Here is a 10,753-nt window from a genome sequence, read left to right as displayed (position 1 = left end):
TGTAGTTATTATATACAGTCACAGTTCAGGTCAAGTGGCACAGGTTCAGAGTTGATATATACATGCATGGGTCAGGGCAGGTGGCACCATTTCAGATCCTAGGATAGAGGCACGGGTCCGGGCAGGTGGCACAGGCTCAAAATCAGAATATGCAGACTGGCACTGGTGGCACTGGTTGTGCTGGTGTATACATGCATGGCTCAGGGCAGGTGGCACAGGTTGAGCTGGTGTATACATGCATGGCTCAGGGCAGGTGGCACAGGTTGAGCTGGTGTATACATGCATGGCTCAGGTCAGGTGGCACAGGTTGAGCTGGTGTATACATGCATGGTTCAGGGCAAGTGGCACAGGTTGAGCTGGTGTATACATGCATGGCTCAGGGCAGGTGGCACAGGTTGAGCTGGTGTATACATGCATGGCTCAGGGCAGGTGGCACAGGTTGAGCTGGTGTATACATGCATGGCTCAGGGCAGGTGGCACAGGTTGAGCTGGTGTATACATGCATGGCTCAGGGCAGGTGGCACAGGTTGAGCTGGTGTATACATGCATGGCTCAGGGCAGTTGGCACAGGTTGAGCTGGTGTACACATGCATGGCTCAGGGCAGGTGGCACTGGTTGTGCTGGTGTATACATGCATGGCTCAGGGCAGGTGGCACAGGTTGAGCTGGTGTACACATGCATGGCTCAGGGCAGTTGCCACAGGTTGAGCTGGTGTATACATGCATGGCTCAGGGCAGGTGGCACAGGTTGAGCTGGTGTATACATGCATGGCTCAGGGCAGTTGGCACAGGTTGAGCTGGTGTATACATGCATGGCTCCGGGCAGGTGGCACAATTTCAGAGTCATCATATACGGGCATAGGGCAGGGCAGGAAGGCTCAGAATCAGTACATGCAGACACAGATCAGGTGGCTCAGCGTTGGTGTATACAGGAACGGGGCAGGTGGAAAAGGAACAGAATTGGTGTCTGGAGGAAGGAGTCAGGGCAGGTGGGACAATTTCAGAATCAGTATCCACTGGCACTCGTCAGGACAGCGGCACAGGCTCATAGTCAGCATCTACGGGAACAGTTCAGGGCATGTTGCCCAGGTCTACAATCGCTATATAGAGGATTTGGGTTGGGGCAGTTGGCACATAGTCTGATAATGGTCTGAAAACAGGTAAACAGGCAGGATACTGAGAAACAAATGTGAGAGACAACAAATAAGAGAACTTAGAACCTTTGCTCAGGCACCTTCCTGTGGAAAAAGGTGCCTTAAATGGGCTATAAGTTTTGTAGATTGGCAGGATGCAACGGTCATACATTCGTAAAGGTCCAATGCACCCTACATGCAGGGAATGGAGCATAGTGCCCAAAGACAGGTAAACAATGCTATGGAGAGTGAGCTGGCTTCTTAAAGGACCCAAGTTCACCAAGATGGGAGCTGATCTTTGAGACCCTTCTTTCTCCTATAGTGGACCCTACCCCATGATCTCTAAACTTCCTATGGACTCCTGATATATCATTATATGATTATATTGTTATATTTTCCCAAGGTTAATAATGTAGATGAGTCACAACTTCCCTTTGAATCTGACTTCGGACCCCTGAGTAGCTCTTATCTCAGTATCGTCTGCTAGTATTTTTGGGATGGTATCTGCTTTCTGTCGGTTAGCAATGACAAGGTTAGAAAAAGTTTATGACATTCCTAATAGGGTTCTTGTTAGGATGATGTACATTTGTAGCCATACAAATTGGGATTACCAGAAATAGCCTCTGTACGTCTGTCAGATAGGACGACTGATACTCAACTTGTCCCCAGGTGGAGGTTAGAGGCTTCCGCGGCAGATAAAACTGTGATGTAGGAAAATCCATATCATCTGGAAGTAGAGGGAACAGAGGAGAACCAGATGAAGATTGACTCCTGAGATGACACATAAGAAGTCTGAGGTGATAGCACTTATCGGGAAGCCCAAGGGGACAATTTACAGGACACACACATGTATTACTTCAATCTGCAAATTAGCAAAGCGCATGTAGAACGTAGGATCGGGATTCTACATGATTACTTTTTGGTGTAATACTATAGTTCACCTGTGGAGATTCTCTGGAGAAGGAGCCATATTGCTTTGCAGCTGATCACTGAAGGTCCAAGCAAGGGGGACACTTTGTGATCAGCATGTCCTTCAAATAAGAAAGGATTGGCCATAGTGGAGAACCTATTAAAGTCGACCGTAGATGCAACAATTAGAGGGTCAATAGCCTGCTCCAGACGTTAGACAAATGAATCACCAGTTTTTATGGACATTTAAGTCATACATGGTCTTGGAGGATCGGGCAAAATCTTGACTTGCTTTTGACCTGAGAGATATTTGTCTTAAGACTACATCTGGTCATATTTAGTAAAAAGGGATTGATGAGTGAGATGAATTATAGTTAATGTCCTTCAAGCTTCAAACTGCTAATCATTTTGTAATTGTTTATAATTGGGTCTATGGGTCCAGCCAACTTTAAGGAGTTCTCTATGCTTAGATGCCTTGAACATCACAAAGTGTCGCCCTGCTGGGACCTCCAGCGTACAGATATTTATCCCCTGTCCTATGAATCTGGGATTAGGAGGGAATATCCCTTTAAGAAGATCAGTCCATTATAACAAAATCACCAGGACCAGTGTAAAGTTATTCTAATGTTTATGTCTTTGGCCACCTAGCGACTCTCACCTCAAACTGAGCCCATTGCCAGGAGCCAGATAAGGAGACCTGCATATTAAATTTGGCTGTGCGTGTTCTTTGATTAGAAGTCGAAATGTAATGGCCTCCGTCCCATGGCTGCTGGGATTAGATTGCACAGAAGATTGGGCTGATAAGTAAAGTGTATATCAACAGTGCTGTGTTGTACCTGGGTGTTACCTGCTGTGATAGACGGGTTATCTGCAGATCGCTCACAGGGTTTTGTTAAGCCCTTATCTGCCCAGTAGGTGTGAGGCTGATAGCAAATCTGGGTCTTGGTTCTGACAATCCGAATCTACAACACAATCATCTATATACAATAAACCGTATATACCCATGGGCTCCACTGATATATATCACTAATCTGGATTCGTTTTTTATACCCAATTCCAGCAGAGATCCACAACCCATCTAGTCTGAACTTTTACTTCCGATCCAATCCTCCACCATTTTTGCAGCCCATGTTTGGACTGGTGGTGATTTCCAGAACTGGAAATAGTATATCAAACTCAACCATAACTCAATGTATATCAGTGGAAATCGATGAATTCCCACAGTCTCTTTAATCCTATGTTTCGACCCCCTCGGCATTAACGTTTTGTACTAAATGCATGTGACTTCTCCCCTCGGGACTCCATCGGGTGCATGGACGTCTACTGATCCAATTTATGCTTCGATCATGCACATAAGATAATGTAAAAGGAGCCAATAGAGTAAGCTAATTCCTACCAGTGAAGGCCTCTTGAATAATTGGAGAGACCCCTACGCCAAAAGTTTATCTCCTGAAAACAAAAGGATTAGTATGTTGAATTCCAAATTGTCCAATCCTTATCTCCCCCAATATCTGCAAATTAGGTAGAATCAGTGGTTTGGGACAATTTTCATGGGTTAATTCTCATTTATTAGTCTAGGTTAGTCTTGGTTCACCATTGATTTGAAGGTTCATCGCTGCTTCAAAAAAATGTACAACATATTCTAACGTGCGAAATAATGGTCAAGAGAAACTTGACAGCCCCTCTGACAATCAGAGACCATTGAGCATCAAATAATGAGGTCTAAGTGATTAGAGAGACAACCACCTAAACAATCAACCACTCAAAACCCCCGTAGCTCTTCGAATAATCCTCATCTACCATATATTTAGTAAATGAAGATACTGGCTGCAGGTTATCTCCTGTGAAGATGATCATTGATTTCTGAAGTTGGCCGGTGCTAATCTTCCCATGTGCCATCCAAGTAGAGATGGGAGGCCTCATTCACATTGGATGCTTGGCCAAATCTTCTTAGGTTGTCAGAGTCAGTTGATCTTTATATGATTTGTATTTGATCCATAATCCTGCACTGTGTAGTCCAATACCTAAAAATAGAACAGACCAACCTCATTCTCCAATGGCCATCGACTCCTTTTTAACCATTCATAACTTCCCCAGGTGCGAGGACAAGACTGACCTTACTGAGTGGATCATGGTTTTGTCCCTCCATGTTTACACTGCTAAGCAGCTTTGTGCAGGTTATTCCAGAAGGATTGTTTGTGCACTAACCCCTGTAATTGCATTTTTAAGACAATTAGACAAGGATTTAACTGGAGTAGGATGACTTGACTTCAGATGGAAATACTCGGCTCCTCTAGTTGACAAGTAAAGGAGCCAAGTGTACTACTTGCACAGAAAAGTTAAAATAATTAAAGGTGTTCAGGCATAGATTGAATCAGCTAGGTGATGAGCATCAGCCCCTAGAAGGTCTCATGACAAAGCCCATAATAGAGAAAGCAACAATGGTGTTACTAGAGGTGAGTTACGGTGGCCTTTCCCTTACCACGTAGCTGTTCTGAATCTATAGTAACTAATACACATGGGGAAATATGATTGTTACTACATATAATGGGGCAGATTTACTTACCCGGTCCTGTTGCGATCCCGCGGTGCGTTGTCCAACGAGGATTTACTAAGCTCGTGCGCCCGAGTTCCTGCATGCGTCGCTTCTGCACCGAGGTCCGCCGGAGTTCACCTTCTTCTTCCCGGCGCTTGTAAGTGCGTGTCTTGCGACGCAATTCTAAATGTTAAATCCTGCACGTTGTCCGAATCCGTCGGGTTGACTGATGGCCACGCCCCCCGATTTCTGTCGCGTGCCGATGCACCAAAATCCGATCACGTGCATCAAAATCCCGGGGCAATTGGGAAATCGTCTGGAAACCCGACGAAAATGCGTCCGACAGACCCTTAGTAAATGAGCCATAAAATATGCACAAAGCAAAGCTACGTTGCCTTCAGTGTTTACAACTTTGCCCGGCTGAAAGTGAGTCGTTCCATATGGTGAGTTGGAGGACAACTGGTAGAAGTTGTTAAGACAACTATTAGTTATGAGTGGAGTGGTGGACTAAAACCACCAAAAAAGATATAAAATTGGAACAAGGTAACAGTCCAAAGGAAAGGAAATGAAATTCTTGCCACCTCAAGACATCTCTAGTCAACTGAACTTTATGTTAAAGAAGGTTTCCCACCATGAGGCCTACTAAGAGGTATGGACATCAAACTTTGGAGTTCACTTTAAGGACTTACATATATTTAGGATTCATATGGTGTTCCATACATGCCATGTTTGCATTTATATATAAATTCAGTATGTTTACTGGGGAAGACCATTGTCCTGCTAATTTCAATTGTTCTCAGGTTGTTTGAAGCTCTTTCGACCATTACCCTGAACATGGGAGGTGGCCCTTGTGTCCTCCTTGCTTGGACCTTCAGGGATCAGTTGCAAAGTAATATGGCTCCTTCTCCAGAGAATCTCCACAGGTGAACTATAGTATTACACCAAAAAGTAATCATGTATGATCCCGATCCTACGTTCTACATGCGCTTTGCTAATTTGCATATTGAAGTAATATATTCATTACTATTTTCATGTGTGTGTTCTGTAGATGTTCTAGATGTTACAGGATGACGACTGAGTTGTCAAGATTTATTCAGATCTTGCAGATGTGGGACAGATCTCTCAAGGGATTAAGTGATCTGAGTATCTAATTCTTCATAGGAAGACCAAACGTTTCATGTGAAAGATGACCTTGTGGTGATGGACGGTAATGGATTTATCTTGGGTTATTCATTATTCTGATCAGTTATGGAGCTTTGAGGGCCTTGGATGGGCCTATGATCCATTCATGATGTCAACAATCTCCTACCAGCAATGGACTGGTTGAGGAAAATTGGCTAAATCTGGTGAGACGTCACCCTATGTACTACAAACAAACTGTGAATAACCCCCCCTACCTAAAAAATTCCATACCATGCCCTAAATTCCCTAACAATTTTTTAAAAATCACATCTCCTATTTTACAAAAATTAACCTCTTTATAGACTGCAACAACTTATTGTTGTGAATGGGACTAATCTACAATACCAAACACATCCTTTAGAGTAGAGCGTCACCACTCCACAATATATATCTCTATCTTTCTAGTGTTGGAAATATCTTTAAGTGGAAAAATTGGGGTTAGTAATAATCTAATCTACATTTGTTTTTGAAAAGCAAAGACAGTGACATAATTTATTCATACATAGGTTAGCCTTAAAGGGACGAAAGAACCACAAGTCTGTTGTTAACTAAAAGAAAAGACTCTAATCTTTAATATGACACCAGCACCATGTTTCTAGTTGACTCTTCTCTGCTCATTGTCACATGACTTTGGAGGAGATTTCTTATCGGTAAACGTGCGAGATTTCCCATATAAGGGAATTCTAGAAGATTTTATCCCCTACCTGAGGGACTAGTAGTTTAATGGGGTAAAAGGATCCCTTTAGGCATGAGATCATGTGGGTTGATAGGGTTCTGGCCAGTGGGACCCTGACTGATCACAGCAAGTCACGTCAATGGGTCATGGGACCACCGGAGATAGCGGAGTACAGTGTCTGGTCATCTGTTGTGGTGCCATAGAGAATGGATGAAGCAGCATTGCACAATGCTCAGGTTGTTTGAAGCTCTTTCGACCATTATCCTGAACAATGTCACGTCAATGGGTCATGGGACCACCGGTCATGGGACCACCATGGGACCACCTGTTCTATTAATTAGGGGCAAATAGACCTCCGTTCCCCACTGATCGGTGGCGATCATAGCTGTCAGACCTCTTCTGATCAGTGTAGTTATTCCTTATCCTTCAGATAGAAGAAAACAATATCAGGTCAACCCATTAAAACTCTACTTCCACGTTGTTAGTACCTTCAGAGGTAAAATGTAAAAGATAGATCCCTATAGATCCCTACACAATGTATTTAGTCTATGGATTCAATTATGCATCTCTCCTTTTGAATATTTTATTTCGATGAAGCCCTGTGGTTATATTTAACACATGTCGGCAGTGTGAACAGAGCCCACAATCTGCCGCAGGTTGTAATTTTCTATCATTTTAGCCGAAGACTCGAAAAATGAGTTGAAAACTAAATCTTGATACAGAGTTAGAAGTGAGAGAGAATTGTAGGCCGGTAACACAATGCAGTTTTGTGAAACCCCCTAGAAGCTCGGAGGTTAATAAACCACTTTCTTATCTATTTTAATGTTATCAAATTCCAAAGGAAAGAGCTCCGGGCTGGGAGTTTGCTTTCTCAACCTCCATATGTTGCAGCTGAAGAGCAGCAGACCCCAGCACCCTCCGAATATTTGTCCCTTCAGCCAAAGGTATTGTGCTCTTTTGTCTTTTCTATTCTTACTCAAAATGAGTGATTTTTTTTTCTTGTTTTTTTCCTATTATGACTTCGGTGGTCGGAGGGAGGCTGCCATTTTTAGTAGGAAGGCGTCATCTAAATTTATGTGAAATAAATTTAAAAAATAGATAAAAAGAACACAAAAGAAAATCGGTTGCTCAAGATAAGTAAAACTGTGAGACATAACATGTAAAGACATAAAACATTCAGTGGTTTAAATAAATTCGGGGGGAGTATATTTTCAACAACAAAAAAATAATCTTAATAATAATAATCTTTATTTATATAGCGACATCAAATTCAAATCAACTTTCTATGTGTATCTATTTTTAATCAACTAATGCAAAATATTATTTTTTCTATAAATTATTTTTTTGATTCAGTGGCTTTTTGAAAAAATTAAAAAATAAAAAGCTATTGCAATAATAAAAATACAACTGTTTTTCACAGTTCTTTACTATTTGATCCTTTTATATTACTTGGTGCTTAAGAAGAAGAAAATATCAATTATTATTGTCAATGAAATTATTATGAATTTGAAAAATGCAATTTGTGGAAAAAAATTTTGAAACATTTAGGTAAAAAAAAAAAAAATCCACTTAACATTAATTAAAACATTCATTAACATTAATATTAGTTAAAATGACATTCGCCAGAATTCAATTAACTTAGCAATATTATTTAAACATATGAAATCATGTGATTTATATTCATTTTTTACATTTATTCAATAAAATAAAACTTTTAAGAAAAATATTGTTTTCAGCATGAAAACCCTCAATTATGACTTGTAAGTAATATTCTAAACATTCTAAATATGCAGAATATTCTTAAACATATTCTAAATATTTAAAATTTAGATTTAGATATTTTTATATTTAAATTTAGATTTTAAACAATATTTAGCTCTTGAGAATAAGAGTGAAATAATTTAAAAAAAAAACTATTTTTATGAAATGAGCTAAGTTGTTTTCTCACTTTCAGATTTTCATGAAATAACTTTTATACCTCGTTGTTAAAATGGTTAATGTGAAACAAATTTCAAGAAAAATAATAATTTAGTAAAACAATTTAATTTCAATTTTTGTGTTTTTTTTAAATTTCTTTAAGCACAAGGGAGAAAAAAAATAAAACAACGAATTCTATTTTTTTAAAATGTATTCCCAATATTCCTTTTAATGTTTCAAAATGTGTATTTTTTTCAAAGGTAATAATATGCTGTATTACAATATACAGAAATAATTAATGAGAGTTTTTTTAAGGATTGGGATCTGCCGCTTATTAGTTCAGAGTTGTAAAACCTGAGAGAATAAATGATATTTTCGGGTGTGAGATAATGGAGGTATCAGGACCTGTCAAGTCTCCATTGAGGAAAGTTCAGGTGTCCTTCACCCCTCCGTTTATCTCTGGATCAATATTTGTGAACTGACAAGTTACACGGAGGTGGTTCCTTAGCATTTAAGTAGAATTTTTTTTTTTGCCAGCACTTAGAATTTTTGTTGGATTTTTTGTTGGCTCGAACAGAATCGGTTGGTTTTTGACGTATACGTGAGATGAAGTTCTGAGTTTTGATCAAACTTGTATATATATCTGCACCCAGGCTTGTACATGGAGAGGTTAAAAAGTAAGTGAACCTTTAAAGTTATTGCATCTTTTTACCTTGGAAGAGAAAAAAAATTCTTACAATGAAAATCTTAATACTCTGTGAATCATAATGGACGTGTGTAATTTATATGTTTTTATTGATGTGGTTGAGGGATCCCACAAAATGAACTATAAGACCCTAAGAGCTCTTAGATTTAGCTTGTTACATGTGTGTAAAATACCAAATGCACAATGTTTTTGGAAATTTTTAGAAAAACTATCTAGCACTTAAAACCGTACACCGCCTCGTAAGAAAAGCTGAGATATGATTACAGACACGACCATAGGGGATTGTCAGTGGAGTAGAGTGGAGAGGACTATTTTTCAAATTTTTATACAAAATTTTACAAACAATCAAGTGCCAATATAACACCATATGAGCTACATTTTTGAAATATATAAAAAAAAAAAATTTTTCACTTATAAAATCTATAATTTTTATACAATCTAAATTACAACCTTAATTTTAAAAATGTGAGAAGAACAATTTTTGTTGACAATGCAATTTTGTAAGCAAATCTCGTCAACTGATGAGTTTTTGTATTTTGAGGCGGGGTATAACTGAGAATTTTTGTTTCTGAGTGGACGGCAGTTGTCAGACATCTGAGTATTCCTCAATGAAACCAGAACACTCAGCTTGAGTGATACAGGTGGGGATCGGGACAAAGGGATGATATCGAATGATCGTTGAGTATATATGGTGAAGAATGATGTTCCCTACGCCCCCAGGCAGGCGCCAAATCTATCAGGAAGGTGCGGCCTCCGAATAAATCCCAGCGGGCTACTGTGCCGCTCTCCACCGGCGGAACACTTCTAGCGTCGGCTAATTTCTGGATACATGACAGGAATTTCCCCTATTTCAAGAATTGTGCGCCAAAAACTGATAAATAGCCTTGATAAATGTGCCCCAATTGGGGAATTTTTATACCCAAAAGTCACGCTATAATTGGAGGTGATGCTTTGTATAAGTATCACTAATGTTTAACCCAATATCTAGTTATCCTTTTGTATTTCAGCCCATATTTATGACGATCTCTCATTTTTGTACGTATGTGTTTTGTTTGTATGTGTATCAATAAAGAATTTGAAAATTGAAAAAAAAAAAGTTCCTCAAGTGGAAGATTTTTTGTTAAGCAGTCGAATGCGATGGATTATTATTTATTGAAGTCTCAAATTCCGATATATTTTCCACTTAGAACAGACTGAGAGTCAGAGAAAGACAAGAAGCTTTACTTTGGAATGAGTTTCCTTATTCCAGTCTTCCCTTTGTTTTTTGTTTTTTTTGGGGGATCTTTGCCCATTTTTGAAAAATAGGAAAAAATGGAGACAAAATACAATCACCTAAATGACTGGAATGATAGGATTATAATTTCTAAGGGAGCTGATTATATGACCGGGCCGCTGAGATCTCCTAAGGGCAGCGCACGAATACAACGAAATACGAGGAGACACGGCAGAAATATACAATAATACATAAGATTAAGACCAATGATACATGAAATATGTGACAATGATTATCTAGTGATAACGGCTCCTATCAGGGGGAGGAAATATAAGGAGCAGTCAGTTTGGGAGGTTGATGTGCTGGAAGCAAGATATAGAGGAATTTAAGGATCTGAGGGACAAGGACCACATTGTGTGGTCTAGATGATGGGGTCACAGTATCTCCATAGGGCAGGTCCTTTATATAGGATGTAACCGGTA

The 10,753-nt window shown here is 39.7% G+C and overlaps 1 protein-coding gene across 1 annotated transcript in view; it reads left to right on the top strand.

The window, feature by feature from the left end:
• Positions 1-7,283: 7,283 nt before the first annotated feature.
• Positions 7,284-10,753, top strand: part of GATA4 (GATA binding protein 4) — an 80,977-nt gene continuing 77,507 nt past the window's right edge. The window contains exon 1 of the mRNA XM_072143810.1: positions 7,284-7,379. The gene's annotated coding sequence lies outside the window, so the exon portion shown is untranslated. The remainder of the gene's footprint in view (positions 7,380-10,753) is intronic.

The sequence above is a fragment of the Engystomops pustulosus genome, chromosome 3 (assembly GCF_040894005.1).
Source record: "Engystomops pustulosus chromosome 3, aEngPut4.maternal, whole genome shotgun sequence".
NCBI lineage: Eukaryota > Metazoa > Chordata > Amphibia > Anura > Leptodactylidae > Engystomops > Engystomops pustulosus.
Note: the sequence above shows the minus strand (reverse complement) of the source record. Positions and strands in the feature narration are given on the sequence as shown.